The sequence below is a fragment of the Lipotes vexillifer genome, unplaced genomic scaffold (genome assembly GCF_000442215.2).
Source record: "Lipotes vexillifer unplaced genomic scaffold, Lipotes_vexillifer_v1.1 scaffold842, whole genome shotgun sequence".
In the NCBI taxonomy this organism is placed as follows: domain Eukaryota; kingdom Metazoa; phylum Chordata; class Mammalia; order Artiodactyla; family Lipotidae; genus Lipotes; species Lipotes vexillifer.
The window spans coordinates 404,497-419,683 of NW_006794988.1; the positions used below are offsets into that span (position 1 = coordinate 404,497).

Genomic DNA, 15,187 nt, shown 5'->3' on the forward strand with positions numbered 1-15,187 from the left:
AGTGTTACAATATAATACCTTACTTTTTAAATTAAAGACTACTTTTATGATCAGTAGTCTATTTCAGTCTCATTTCTTTTTTCCTTATGGCTAATTACTTGGATACATTGTCAGTAATCCTAATAATTTGTTAGTAGGGAATAGTATCTTTCACATCAACAGAGCAGCAACAACAAAAAACTAATAACACATTTTTTCTATTTTTCTTTTTGATAATCTAGAAAACAGAGCTTCAAGGAAATATTTGGCAGTGCCTTCCTGCTGTGGAATTTTGAGTCCCTTTTAATAGACTCTGAAATATCACTGAAGCAGCCTGTGCAGGAGATTGAAACCTATCAAGATAAGTAACGCTTCATTTTCCACAGGCCTCTTGTGGAGGAGAGGTCATTAAAAAAAAAAAAAAGAGAGAAGAAGCTGCACTTTCCATAATGTAGTTAACACTTGACATTAAGTGGAAAAATAGCTATTCTTTTCCTATTCAGAACATAGTAATCCTCACAATAATGTAGCAAATACAAAATATCATGAAGAAAACATGTCTAAAGTTCTCTATCAATACTCTTTGAGTGGGTCAAGATTGAGGAGACTGAGTGTACCAAGCTTCCGGAAACTCACCTTAACTTTACCCCTGTCCCCCAGAGCCACAAGGCTTGTCTGGAAATGTCATGAAGCCTGGATCCCTTGTGAGAGTTTTCAGCACTTCAGCCTCCAGTCTCAGCTGGAAACCCTATAAGCAAGGTCTTTCATGTGGTATTTCAACATTTCTCACTCCAGCCTCTGAATGAAATGGAAACAAACCTTGCCTATGTTTATTAAAGCCCTAGAAGGGAAGGTTGAATTTCGAGACTGTTCTTCCAGAATGGTGAAATGTCAGTCTGAGAATGAAAAGAAATAAAAATTATTCTCGTCCCACTTCAGTTCTTCAAGATAAATTCCTCATTCCTAATGGAGATCCGTGGTGTTGGCAACATGACATTTGTGCAAGTGATGACCTTTCCATGATTACTTTCTTTACATTTATGCATGTGTCTCCGTGCTGTGCAACAAGAAATTTCAGAGGACATAGGATACTGTTAATAGTAGCTCTTGTTTATAAGTAAATCACATCCACCTGCAAATTGCTGTATTCAAGTGTGTTTTCTAAATCACATTGTCATTTCAAGTACATAAATGCAACTAAATGTTGTATTATTATGCACTGAGACATAACAAGAGACAGCTCTCATTCTTATTTTCAAGTTAGAGTTTAACTTCTTAACTTGGCACATGCTTTCATCTGCATTATCTTGTATGATTCACACGTCACTCTAAGTAGTAGGGAGGTATTGTTACCACAATTTTATAAAGGAAGGCCATAAGTCACTTGTGATCATGTGACTTGCCTGAGCAAAACCAGCTTATTGAGAGAAAGAACCACGACTGGAAATAAGGTCATCTGCCTTTAGGCACATGGCCTATTCTTTCAAAGAAATACTTTCTGAGGGCCTATTGGATTCAAAATATATTTTATATATTATGGGATATTACATAGAATGTATATTTATATAGAATTAAAAGTCCAGACACCTTCCCTCAAGATTACCACAGACTTGAAGTAATAGGACATATGCACAATTATGATAAAAAGCAACTCACATCAATGGTAAATTAATGACCAAATGATAATCATGATTATTCTAAAAAGGAAGAAATCTCACTCCTAAGGAGATGAGATAAGACATCACAGAGGATATTATTTTGATACATTTTTCCACCTCCTCCTTACAATGTAAACCACTCTACACTTGCTTACAGGACATAAGGAGATGCTGAGAAAGTAATAATATAAACATTTTGACCCCTTACTACATAATAAGGATTTTGTTATGCATTTTATTATGTGAATTCTAAAAATATTTCTGTAACACAAAAACAATATTATCCTTGTTTTACAAAGCCATACATGTTTTTGCTTCAAGAGAGCAGCAACATACCTAATATGCAGTTGAAAAGTATAGCTTTACAACTGGGATTGATCCCTGACTGACTCCTTAGCCTGGACTTTTAGCTACAGTACATACCATTCGGTATGAGGGGAACCAAGTAGAGAGAATATAAATGTGCCTATTAAGTTTAGGTTAGTAAACTTCCAGTAAGTCTGTGGTACTCAATTAAAAATAGATCATCCTAGTGGCAGTAAGCATGCTTAAGCTGCAAAGCTACTAGAATGGAACAGACACTAATGGGGAAAAGTAGTCTTTTGATTATAAAGTCAAGACCTTAATGCTTGGGAAACAATTTAATCTGGATGCATTTAATTTGCTCTCATAACTGTTAATTATTGAACCTATCTTTACATTTTATGTACAAATCTTACTGTTCTTAACAACTCTAGAATGGATCCAAGTGATTATCCTTAATCAATTGTCATTTTTATAGGTTTTGTGTGCCTGTCAGAGGAAAATAGAAATATTTTCCCCTAAATTTCTCTTCAAAATTCTGCAACTGATCCCAGAGAAATTACTGTTAAATAGGTTAGAAAAATTGGGGAACTAGGAGATCTCTTGTCTGGCCCTGCTAATTTCTCAAGTTACCTTGGCTAAATTTCCTAAATAATTCCCCTCCTTTGTAAAATGGCAGTGACATTAGATGATGCTTCAGTAGCCATGAGATAAGGGAGAATGGATTTCTTTATTCCTCCCTCAAAGCAATATTATAAATAAATCATAATATCCACATTTTTTTCTGATTAAGATTCAATATACCAAAATGGAATGAAAACTATACAAGACTCGTGATAGAAAAGCAGAGCAAAAATGGGAGCCTATGAGGTAGGCACTGATGCTGGAGCCAATCTTGTTATTGGCTGTTCCATTTCTGTCCACATTTCTAGAATAAACATTGTATTTTGTATCTGCAGTGAAAGCAGCTTGGCACTATGAAGGAAATCTAATGTTTGGCTGACAGAATTCTTTGCTTTTCAATTAGACTCAATTGTTTTGGAAGGGTGCAGAAAAAACCATACTCTCGAACATCATTTGCCAAAGGAATTAAAATCACGATATATGTAGATATCAAAACTTGTTTAATTCTGAACTTTCTCTTGACACTTCCTTTAATGCTACTCCTCGCAAGTCTTTTCATTCTGGCACTGAGCTCAGAACCATTTGATTTTTAAGTTGGAAAAAAAAGTAAGGAGTATGAAGCTCTTTTGAGAGCTTCCCTTATGTTTAGACAGAAAGTTAAAAGTGTATGACAAGTAATTTTGAAGAAATTATTCTGAGGACTGCCTTCAAGAGTGTGGTCAACCTCAGATTTTAACACTTGACCTCTGTAATTATATATTTTCTTAGCGGCTTTATGAATCAATTTACCCTTCTACCAATTGATAATTAAATAAAACAATAATGTATTTATTTTGTGAAAAATACTTACAGCTCTTTGATTCTCAAAATAAGGAGTTAAAGATATAAGAACTTACAAAGTACCATAGGCCTTTTAACTAATAAGAGGCAATCAATCAATCAATTATTTTTGTAAACAGTATTGTGCCTTTTCTCCTTGATTAAAAGAGTTAAACTTGCAGAAAATATTTTTAAATCAGGGAGATATCAATGTCTTCTTTGTTTACTAAATTAATGGGGGGAAAGAAAAAAAAAAAAACTAAGAAAGTCTTCCAGATAAATGTATTGCAGATAAATAGCCCATTGGATGATCATTGAATAACCTTTCCTGTCTCTTTCATGTGTTGCTCTGGGAACGTATTAATCTTTAAAGCCCTCTTACATTATAAATATTGCTTATGGCACAAATCATGCAAATTTAGCCCCCTTTCACTACTTCAGAGCTTTTCAGGTCAAGAGTTATCATTCAGGCAACATCAACTGCTTCCTTTAAATCATATTGTATATCTATGTCAGTTCATATTCAAACGCTTGATGTAGCACCATGATAAATCCTTCCCAGCCTTTGGCAAAAGTAGCCATGTGGGGCTCAGTTTTGAAGAGAGAGATTTTATGGTTTAAGTGCACAGTTTCTAAGGAGTTAAGTAAATAATAAGCAACCCCTTTGACCAAAGAAGTTTCAAAGTAGCAGGAAACAATGCCAATGGTATAAGGACCAGAGTGTATTAAAGAAAACTGTCCTATGGATACCCATTAAAGAAGGTGGAAGAATTTTCCACTCAGCTGTCAAAATGTCCAGAGAGAAACAACATATTACAGTAAAAATTATGATAAAATGGAATGTAAATGCACTAGCTAGACCTGTTATTAAACAAATTTATGAAAGTTTATGGCAAGAGTCAAATATTTTCTTATGAGGATCTCTCTTCCTTGGCTTCCAAAGATGCACCTACCCTTATCACCTACCCAGTGCAGACACCCAACTCTTTCATTAAACATTCCAAATTTGTTTAAGTCATTTATAGATTGGTGACTCCAAGAAAGCGGGGAAGCCTCTCAAATAATGAGTAGTTGTAACTAAAAGATAAAAAAAGTAACTTATTATCCAGTATACCTATAGGATAATTTTAATGCATATTTTTAAGATAACAATTTTGGAAGTCCATATTCTAGTTCCAATTGTAAAACTCATTTTGAGAATTATCCTTAAGAAATTCCTCTAAGTTATAAGATGATTTGAGAAATTAAATATATACTTTATTAGGCCTTAGTATTGCTGAACCTACCAAGTATTACCTAACTTAACTTAGAATGATAGCAGCTAACAAGTATTTACTTATTAGGTACCAGTCAGTCTGTTAAATGCTTTACACATTTTCCCCTCTTTTATCACTCCCTACAACTCCATAGGGCTGACTATTCTTAATGTTCTCATTTTGCAGGTGAGAAAATTGACGTAGGGTGTGTCAAGGTCACACAGACAGTACATATAGCAATTGGGACTGGACCCCAGGAATTTGAAGCCAGGGCCCTGGCTCTGATCTCATCTCTGTATTGCCTCAAGGGATCCATGAAATACAAATTAAAGGTAAAAGTCACCCTCTTTGGAGGTATTAAAAATAATTTATGGAGGACAGCTACCAAAGCAGAGTTCCAGAGCAGGACAGGCTCATTGGAATAAATGTCTAGTTGCAACCAGTGGGGAAAAAAAAAAAAAAAAAAAAAAAAAAAGAAAAATTCTTATTAGGAGATGTATAGCTTGGTATTTTTGAAAAGGAAATAATTATATGATCTTATTATGTACCTTTCTTATAATCTCTAGTCTCTAGGTCAGTCTCCCACACAAGTCAGTTTTAAGATTTTTTTTTTTTAATGATGATATAATGATAATGTTAGTGAAAATAATGGAGAAAAATAGCTTCTCTTTGTACATTATGAACTAAACATAAACATACTTGGTTAGATGACATGAAACAAAAACATTGGCAGAGAATTAATCTTTGCATTCATGTTTGTGCATGAAAAAATGCTGCAAATTTACAGAGCAAAGCTGAATTAAAAGTAGTCCGAAATACACAACATTTTAATAACTGGGGTGAACTGCTTTGCAAAACCATATCAGTACCAGTAATTTAATTTAATGTAAAGAAGATAAACAGAGTCGAGCTTTTCACTATACCCTTAGGAATAGGGCTGCTTGCCAACCAGAGGAACTATGCAGTTTTAAGCATGACTACATGACCTGGAAAGTGTTTATAGTTACTTCTGATGAACCTCAACGGAGCACAAAATAAAGCAAAAATAAAATGAGTAGAAGAATTTTTCTAATTAGTGAAGACACTTTATAGGGTGGCCTCATTTTCAACTTTTGTAATACATATGGGCTAAAAATACAAATGGGTATAACATGGTATAAATCTGATTGCAACTGATTAAAACATTGTAATTATTTTGAGATACACATTTAAGCCATTGCTAGATTCAATTAAGAGGTCTTCTTGGAACTGTACACAGTTTCAGTTCCAAGTTGGTATAATTTGAATATTCTCTAAAACCTTTCTGCCACAATTCCTCTTTAAATGACTTGCAGTACAGTACTGATGACTTCTCAAACTTACCTGACATAGTACAGCTTGATAGACCTATCAACATTGTTTGCCATTAGTATCTTATGTAAAAACAGGCAGCCTCAAAGGGCCCCAGGCTTTAGTCTCTGACCCCAGAGAATAAAGAGAGCTCACAGAGAGGGCACAACTGAAGGACAAATCAGGAAGTCTCGGAAGGTGGTGGCAGATGGAAACCCTGCTGGGTCTCCACCCTGTGCACTGATCCTTGTTGAGCAAAGAGAACCAAGGACGCTGCCATTCCTTATCATCCGCTAGAAACTACTCCTAGTCTAATCCATATCTAAGACCCACTTAAAGTCACGCCCCACCCTGGTTGTATGATTCAGCAACTGTTTGGATTTTAGAGGTAAAGTTAAAAGGCACTTAATAGGGATCTCTCATTTCAAAAAATGAAACTGAAATGTAGAGCTCTAATATCAGTGAACTTCTTATTCTATATGTAATATATATACAATATATAATATATATACACACAAGGGCTTTATATTGAATACATACTTACTTTGTACTTAATACTACACAGATGTGTTCTTTCTCTTCTGTAATGTTTTTTTTTTAAACCAATGAGCCAGTAAAGCAGAATCTACTTTATACCTTTGAATGTTCAAACCAACTTCTCAAACTAGGATCCCCCAATGTTTATCCCCAGCCTTTTTTCCTTCCAGCCCTCTACTAAACCACTTCTCCATTTAACATTATAAAATAACAGCAATCCAAAATCTCTTGACTTATATTTAGTTTTAGTGAATGTTAATTCTGTAGGCACAGTGTCCTGGAAAGCAAGTGTTGGGTCATTCAGAAAAAATGCACTACATATTTCTGTTCCTTTTTACAGTTATATAGCAGGAATATTTTGCAATACAAAAGTCAGCTACATTAAATTCATGAAAATTAAATATAATGAAAGAAAGAAAAAAATAAGGAAGAACTTTTTAATCTGCTTCTTAAGTGACTAAATAATTGTTGAGATACAATTGACATTATATGCTCCACAAACATTTAGTAATTGGTACAAATCTTTGTTGAATTATCTCAAATAGTGAGACTTGGGCTAGAAAAGGGTGAAGCATAATTAGCAGTGTAGATAACACCCATGAGAAGCAAACTTTACTATGACTGCATTTCAAGTGCTAAGTCACAAATGAAATATAATATTAAAGAATAGAATGGGCAAGAATGAAAGAGGAATGACAATAACAATAAAAAATAAGTTTGGCAGAGGAAACAGTAATGGAAGATGAATTATATCATATTTTCTTTTTACAAATTAATTGAAACCTATTTAAATATAAGTTCTTGTATCAAAAAGAGAACTGTATAAGATCATTAAAATCTTTTTAATTTAAAAGCAATTAAAAATACTTAGTTCTTGATAGTGTGTGCATGTAGTTAAATGTGTAGATATGTACACATGCATATAGAGAGAGCTACATGTATGAGTTATACTATTTGTGATTAAATATTTTTATTTAATTATAAATAATATAAACTTTATGTATTTTATGTCTCACTGTTTGACTTCCCGACAGACTGAAGTGAAGCAAATCAGAAAATCTGACATGAAATTGTTCATCAGATTATCTAATGCAGGCATCATCAAGCTTTTTCCATAAAGGATCAAATAGTAAATATTTTAGGCTTTATAAGCCAGATAATCTCCATCTCTACAAGTCAACTCTGCTGTTGTAGCACAAAAGTAGTCATGGACAATACATACATACACACATACATAGCCATGACTATGTTCCAATAAAACTTTATTTGCAAAAACAGGCAGCAGTCCAAGTTTGCCCCAAGAGCATTAATTAGTTTACTTATCCCTGCTCTAGAACACAGCAAGACGGCCATCTGCAAAGCAGAATAGGGAGCATACCATAATCCCACCATGCTGGTACCCTGATCTGAGATTTTCCACCTTGTAGAACTGTGAGAAATCAATTTCTGTTATTTAAGACATCCATTCTATGGTAATTTGCTATAGCAAATCAAGCTGGCTAAGACACTCCAAATTTTCTTTTGTTTTTATACGTGTGTGGCTTAGAGAGCTCATAGTCTGTACCAACCTGATTTTAAAGAATGCTACTCTAAAATCATAGCTAATTAATCATTATTCTTGAAATAAACCATATTTTCTTTAAATGTTGGTTTGTTTGCATAAGTTATATTTTCCTCTGACATGAATTCTCTTGTCCCACATCCCCTTTCAGCTTGGAAAACATCTACTCACCTTAACACTGGTGAAGCTTTTGAAGGAAATTAGATTTAGAATATCAGGGCTAGTTATTTCATAGGAAACCACAGTTAAAAAATGCTCAATAATCAAAAAATGTGTGTCTTTTATAACTATTATATTAAATAATTAATTGAGAACACTTTTTAAGTACTTTCAGTAGCAAATTTTTTTTCCAGTACAGATAGGTGTGTTGGTTAGTGAACTCACTTACAAACTAAACAACATCAACATGTCTGTTCTATTACTCTTGAGACTGAATACATTAATTTGCATTAATTTGCATTTAATTTGTTTATCTTAATAACTTCTTAAGTCTTCCAGAGCTTTATCCCAAGACCATTAGAGAACTGAGATGAAGGAAACAGTAAGTTAGATTATTTTAATGGAATTTTTTTAGTACTTTAATGAGCATACTAATCAACATACATTTAGTACTTTAATGAGCATAATAATCAACTTACAAAACATTTATTTATTTCTATTATCAAAATGGTTTTAGTTGGCCAAGAAACTAAAACCTGAAAAATGTATTTAAATTAATGCTACTTGTATTTATAACTTTATATATATATTTTTTTCTCACTCCTCCCTACTTTTCTTTAGGCTATTTTCTGTTTCCAAAAGAGAAAACACTATACTGAATATAGATACAATACATGCTGTTAGTTATTGAAAACGATAATTGCAATAATAATGTGGAGGAGAAACTAGGTTTTAAAAAGTATCTTAGTAAAGCTGTTTTAATTCAGTTAATCCTCTGTGAAAACATTTTCCAATAAATGTATTTAAAAGGTTGTCTATCTTGAAATTATATAATTGATTGCTACTACAGAGGTCTTACTGGTTACACATCAGGAGACCAATGTGACAGAAACCCCATAAATATTTGCCAACGATTTTAGCAATATCATTCTTGTCCTTTCTTATCTGTGCATTAAAATGTTAATCATTCAGCTTTTCCACTTGCTTTTATATTTTTATTTGTCCTAGCACTTCTGAATCTTGAGACATATGATAAAAATGTTTTCTTCCCCAGAAAAACTGTTTTAACCTTCTTCCAGGTGATTTTATAATCTCAGCAGATAGCTGCATTCAAAGAGAGACCAGATATTAGAATGCTCCCTGGTGTAATATGCATATTGGTTGCAGCAGCCTTCTGAATCTCATTCCATTGCAGGAGATGTTGAGTTGGCAGTTCTTACTGGCTGTTTGCCACCCACTTTTCTCAGTGCTCAGGGCTTGCATGTGTGCTGGACCATGCTGTCCACTTTCTATTTTGCATTTTGAGCCTTTATCTCTCCTGCCTTCAGTGATTTTTATGGATGAACAAACCAGGTCAATGAAGATAAGCCACTGTCACTCTTCACTAAATCTTCCCACTTTTTAAGAACTAGCTTGGAATTGAACTTCTAAGATTTTCTCACTAGGAGAGAAACACAGGACCGTACTTTTAGCACTGTTTCTTTGCATCAAGGAAATAAGTCAAGGTTCTCAGTTTCAGTCCCATTTACTACATCTTTGACCATGGAGAAATCATTAACTTCTCCAAATCTTAGTTTCTTGATTAAAAAATGAGTCTGTCAATATCTGTCTTACCCACTTCTTAAGAACTTAGGGAGGCTTAAATTAAGTTGTGTATGTGAACATACCTATAAACTGTGAAGTACGATAGAATAGAATGACTTTTTTCTTCTTTCTGATGAATCAGACATGATGTAATAAAGTTTTCTCTTTAAAAATTCAATACATTTTCAGTTTCAAAGGGTTTTTTTTAGCGTTTAAAAGAGTAAATGTTTAAACATATCTCAATATCCTGTTTAAGGGGAGGAAACAAAACAAAACAAAACAGTGAGTCCTGGACATTAAGAAAAAAATCCTTTCTTTGATTTCACGGACAAGGAAATTATTGAATTTTTAGCATGATCTCCCTGACTTCATTCTGCATGTCTTACATTTCCATTTGTACTTCTAATAATATAATGGAATATTATTTATTCCATCTTATCACATTTTATTACATATTTATTACAATGAAACCCAGAACTTGTACTTATTATCAGAAAGACTCTTTAGTGTCATGCTATGGTTTAAGAGCTAAACACAGGACACGTTGTCGAAGTACATTGTTGTGATTATGGCTATGTGAAAAACAAACAATTCACTTAGCATTGATGAGTTAACTCAATAGAAAGATGATGAAGATATACTAAAGTTACTTGGTTAACTGGTCCAATCAATGCACCTGATGATATCATGATGACTTCCATGGATATACATAATTTGGTTTACTACTTTTAACATATTTTTGGGTTTTTTTTGCAGTACGTGGGCCCCTCACTGCCGTGGTCTCTCCCGTTGCGGAGCACAGGCTCCGGACGCACAGGCTCAGTGGCCATGGCTCACAGGCCCAGCCGCTCCGCGGCATGTGGGATCCTCCCAGACTGGGGCACGAACCCACGTCCCCTGCATCGGCAGGTGGACTCTCAACCACTGCACCACCAGGGAAGCCAATTAACAGTTTTTTTTTAATGTACGATTGACATGTACTAAGATGCTCCTATTTAAAGTACAGTTTGGTAAAATGTGTCATTTGAATATGCCTCAATAAAGTTAATGTACATAGACCCTCTCTAGGCTACCTCATCTCTTTCTTTATTCTCTCCTTTAACAAACCCAAATGCCTGGAATACCAGCCATTAATTCTAGGAAAATGACCCACACATTTTAAACTCCAGCAGAAATTGTCTTCCAAGTTTTGAAACTTCTTTTAGGAAGCCTGCAAAATATTTCCATCTTAATTTTGAACAAACACCCCAAATTTCACATGCCCCCAGATATGTTCTCTCACTAGTGCTTAATAAATACACGCATACCATGGAGATATATTGCAGGATTGGTTCTAGACACTGCAATAAAGTGAATAGCGTAATAAAATGAGTCACATGAATTTTTTGGTTTCTCGGTGCATATGAGTTATGTTCACACTATACTGTAGTCTATTAAGTGTGCAATAGCATTTTGTCTAAAAACAATGTACATACCTTAATTTAACAGTTCTTTACTGCTAAAATATGCTAACTATCACCTGAGCCTTCAGGGACTCATTATCTTTTTGTAACAGTTAACATCAAAGATCACTGATCACAGATCATCCTAGTAAATATAATAATTATGAAAAACTTTGAAATATTGTGAGAAATTCCAAAATGTGACACAGACAAGAAGTGAGCAAATGCTGTTGGAAAAACAGTGCCAATATATTTGCTGGACTCAGAGTTGCCACGGACCTTGAATTTGTAAAAAAACACAATGTCTATCAAATACAATAAAGCAAAACACAACAAAACGAATAATGCCTGTATTGATCAAAAATGTGATGGTTAATTTTGTGCGCTCAGATATTAGGTTAAACATTATTTCTCTGAGAGTATCTGTTAGGGTATTTCTAAATGAGATTGACATTTAAATCTACAGAATAAATAAAGCAGATTGCCCTCTTCAGTGTAGGTTGATCTCATTTAATCAGTTGAAGGCTTAAATAGAATACAAGTCTGAGTAAAGAACAGTTCTTTCTCTCTGTCTTCAAACTGGGATATCTTCCTCTCCTGCCTTCAGACTCAGACTTATACTGAACTCACACCATCAGCCCTTCTGGTTCTCAAGCCAACAGACTCAGACTGGAACTATATCGTCTAATCTCCTTGATCCCCAGCTTGCCAACTGCACAGTCCTGATGGTCTCAGCAATACCTTAGTCTTTGAAAGCTGTGTTCTTGAAAATGTCTTCCACTGTGAGAAAGGTGAAAAGAACTTACACTCCAAGGGCAGGGGAGTGAGTGAGGAGGCTTCCATTACTGGGGTCCAGTTTGTAGTCAACCAACGATCACATCCTCTCAATGACCTCTTCCAACAATCACCATGAATTAACAATCTCTTTCAGTCTCAACTACTAGACATAAATTCCCTTCCTCCCACCCACCAAAGATACATAGGGTTGAAACACACACACACACACACACACACACACACATCACAAATATTAACATGCATATCACGTGAAGTTCACTAACATCCATACTGTTGAAATGCTAACAAATTTGCAATTAAGTAACAGTTAAGTATACAAGAACCAGCCCTCTCAGGATTACTCTGCTAATTTCTAAACTAAAATATAAAGGTCAGTTTAATAAGAGAAATCTTAGTGTTTTAAACCTTAGTGAAAATGACTGTGGAAAGATGAAATAATGCCAGGCAATCAAAACTTTTGTGAAACTTTATCTCCAGCCAAATATGTGTCACTGGGGATAACTGAAAAGCTTTACATTTTCACTGTTCTCACACCTTCTTCATTCTGAGAGATCAGACTGAATGCTGTGGAGACATTAGAAGGCATAATCACTGTGGGATTTTCTCTTTTACAAGCTGGAAAAATAAACACGTTATAGTACTCCTAGCCTGGCATGAGTTCCTTCTGATGGGGTCTTGGATATGATCTCGCATAGATAGTGATAATGCCTTCTAGACACTGTTTAAAACCAAACCTCAAAATCTTGTGAATACAGTCTATTCATAGTTAGAAGGGACAGCCAAACATTCAGAGTCAACAGAGGAAAAGAAAACAGTCACTTGTCTCCACTATTTTAATATAAAGAGACTCATAGCTACCATTATCCAAGGTTCTCACCACAGAGCACCTACATATTTCGACAGATCCATTAAGTGAAAGACTGCACCTCCTTCCATGCAAAGCCTTATTTTTTAACCATCAGCAAAACACAGAAATTATAACTCAAACTACAAAGTATTGCTAAGTGTTCCAATCCTGCTCAAATTCTCTATTTTGGATTTGTTTTCAAACTGGGCTTTTTTCTTCAAACCCATGTCATGTAACTAGGACTAGTTTACATCATTTGCAACATATGAAGCTGTTGAATAATAAAAGTATTATACAATTGAAAGGCAGACAATTAGATATGGTTACTAATTACGTGAGATGTCTACTAGATTTGCTTCAGGGAGAACATTGACTCATATGATGTATGTATTAGAGATGCTTTTTTGACTAATATTGCCATGAGGACAAGAGGAATTTTGATTTTCTTGAACAGTCCAAATAATTCAAATTATAAGACATCTCATTTAAAATATGCTTATGTAATTGGGTCATGCAAATATTACAAAACTGAATTTCTCATTCATCGTTATATCATAAATCAAATCAAGGACAATTAATTTATCTTGTGGCATCTTATTTTTTCCCCTTCCCGCCTTCCCTCCCTCCCTTCCTTTTTTTCCTACCTATTTCCTTCCTTCCCTCTATACATTTTCAGTGTAACTTAAGGTCTGGACAGGTAAATATATAAGAATCCAGTGAAGTGATCTTAAAAGACTTCAATCTTAACTTTTAATTTTTTTGTCTTTTTAAGTTAAAGTAAAATACATGCATTGTAAAATGTTCAAGCAATACACAAGTAACAATCCTTTTTAAAAGCACTATTAAACTTTGGAGGTACATCTTTTCTGAATTTTTTATGATTGTATCAAATCAAACAGTACTTAACAAACATCTGAATTACACTGGCAGTTGCCACTTGACTATGATAAATACAGAAAGAGAATGAGATTGTCCCTATTCTCAGAAAGACAAACATGTTAACATAAGAAAATAAATCTATGCACTAATAATCAGTCTGTTAACTAAGAAAGTATACTGGACAGAAGTGAATTAAATGGGTTTATGTATCAGAAATATTCAGTGTAGAAAATAAGCATGAACTCTGAAAAGAGGGAAACTTGACCTTTTCCCTACAGTCTCACTTCCCAGTTCCTGTCCAACCTTCAGTTCCCCTTCCTGCCAAGTAGGTGCTGGGAATGGTGGGCAGACAGGGCTTAGAAGTTGCAAACAAGAACATGGGACTTGTTAGTGTTCAGACTAGAGTTAATGCAACACCATTCACCTCTGCACAGGAAGAGAGTTTGAGGACTTTTACCAGAGAATCTTGAAACAAAAATAAGAGGATGAACCCTAGAAAGAGCTTGACTTCTTGAGAGTCATTAACTCCTTTAGGAAAGCAATGCCTACCTGATGGATGGAGAAACCACTGATCTTCTTGCCCTCAGAAGCTGTGGGGAAACTTGTCAGGTGGAATGATGTTGAGAGCACTATTGCTTACAGTTGAGAAAAAGATAATCCTCTCCTGATGCTTCAGGAGAGACTTGGGATCTCGAGGCTATCTGATGCTGGCCTAGGATCATCTTCCTTCTCTGAAGATATAACAAGTATGGCTGAACCTTGAGGAGAGAGCAAAAGAACACTTAAATGTGATTAAGGAGATCCAGCAGCCAGAGAAATGACAATTCAGCAAAACTTAAGAAGAATCTGCTCCTGATAGAAAAATAAACAAACTGTTGAATGACACTGAGGACAACAGCAACAAAAATAACAAAATCAAAGTAATTTGAAGTGGTTCCATTACATCTCAAAAAGTCTTTCTGAAGCTAAAACCACATTATTTTTAAACTATAGAATTAAATAGACAAATTGAATGGAAGGTGTTCACTTTGGATATACATCAGTGGAATGGAATATCAAATGTAAGGAAAAGCTTAAAACAAACCAAAATTCAAAAAGAGATAGAAATCATGACATAAAAGGTAAATGTCTAAGAAGACAGATGCAGGGGAGTTACAATGAATTTGAACAAAATCAGAAACAGAAAAAATAAATAAATAAAGGATAGACTGAAATGAGGTTATAACTAAAGAAGTGTGGAAAAAATCTGAACTAAACAAGGAATACAAGTATTAGAAGCTTTTCCAGGTTTCAGCAGGGTCAAAGAGAAAAAAAAAAAAAAAACTCTATGCAGATCCTTGTAAAATTGTTAAATTTCAATAATTCAAAACAAAACACAACCTAGATTAAGTCTGAGCAAAAAGAACTATTAC

The 15,187-nt window shown here is 34.4% G+C and overlaps 1 pseudogene; it reads left to right on the plus strand.

Annotated features, from left to right (window-relative positions):
- LOC103077318 (fascin pseudogene) overlaps window positions 1-15,187 on the plus strand; it is a 185,295-nt pseudogene that overhangs the window by 7,811 nt on the left and 162,297 nt on the right.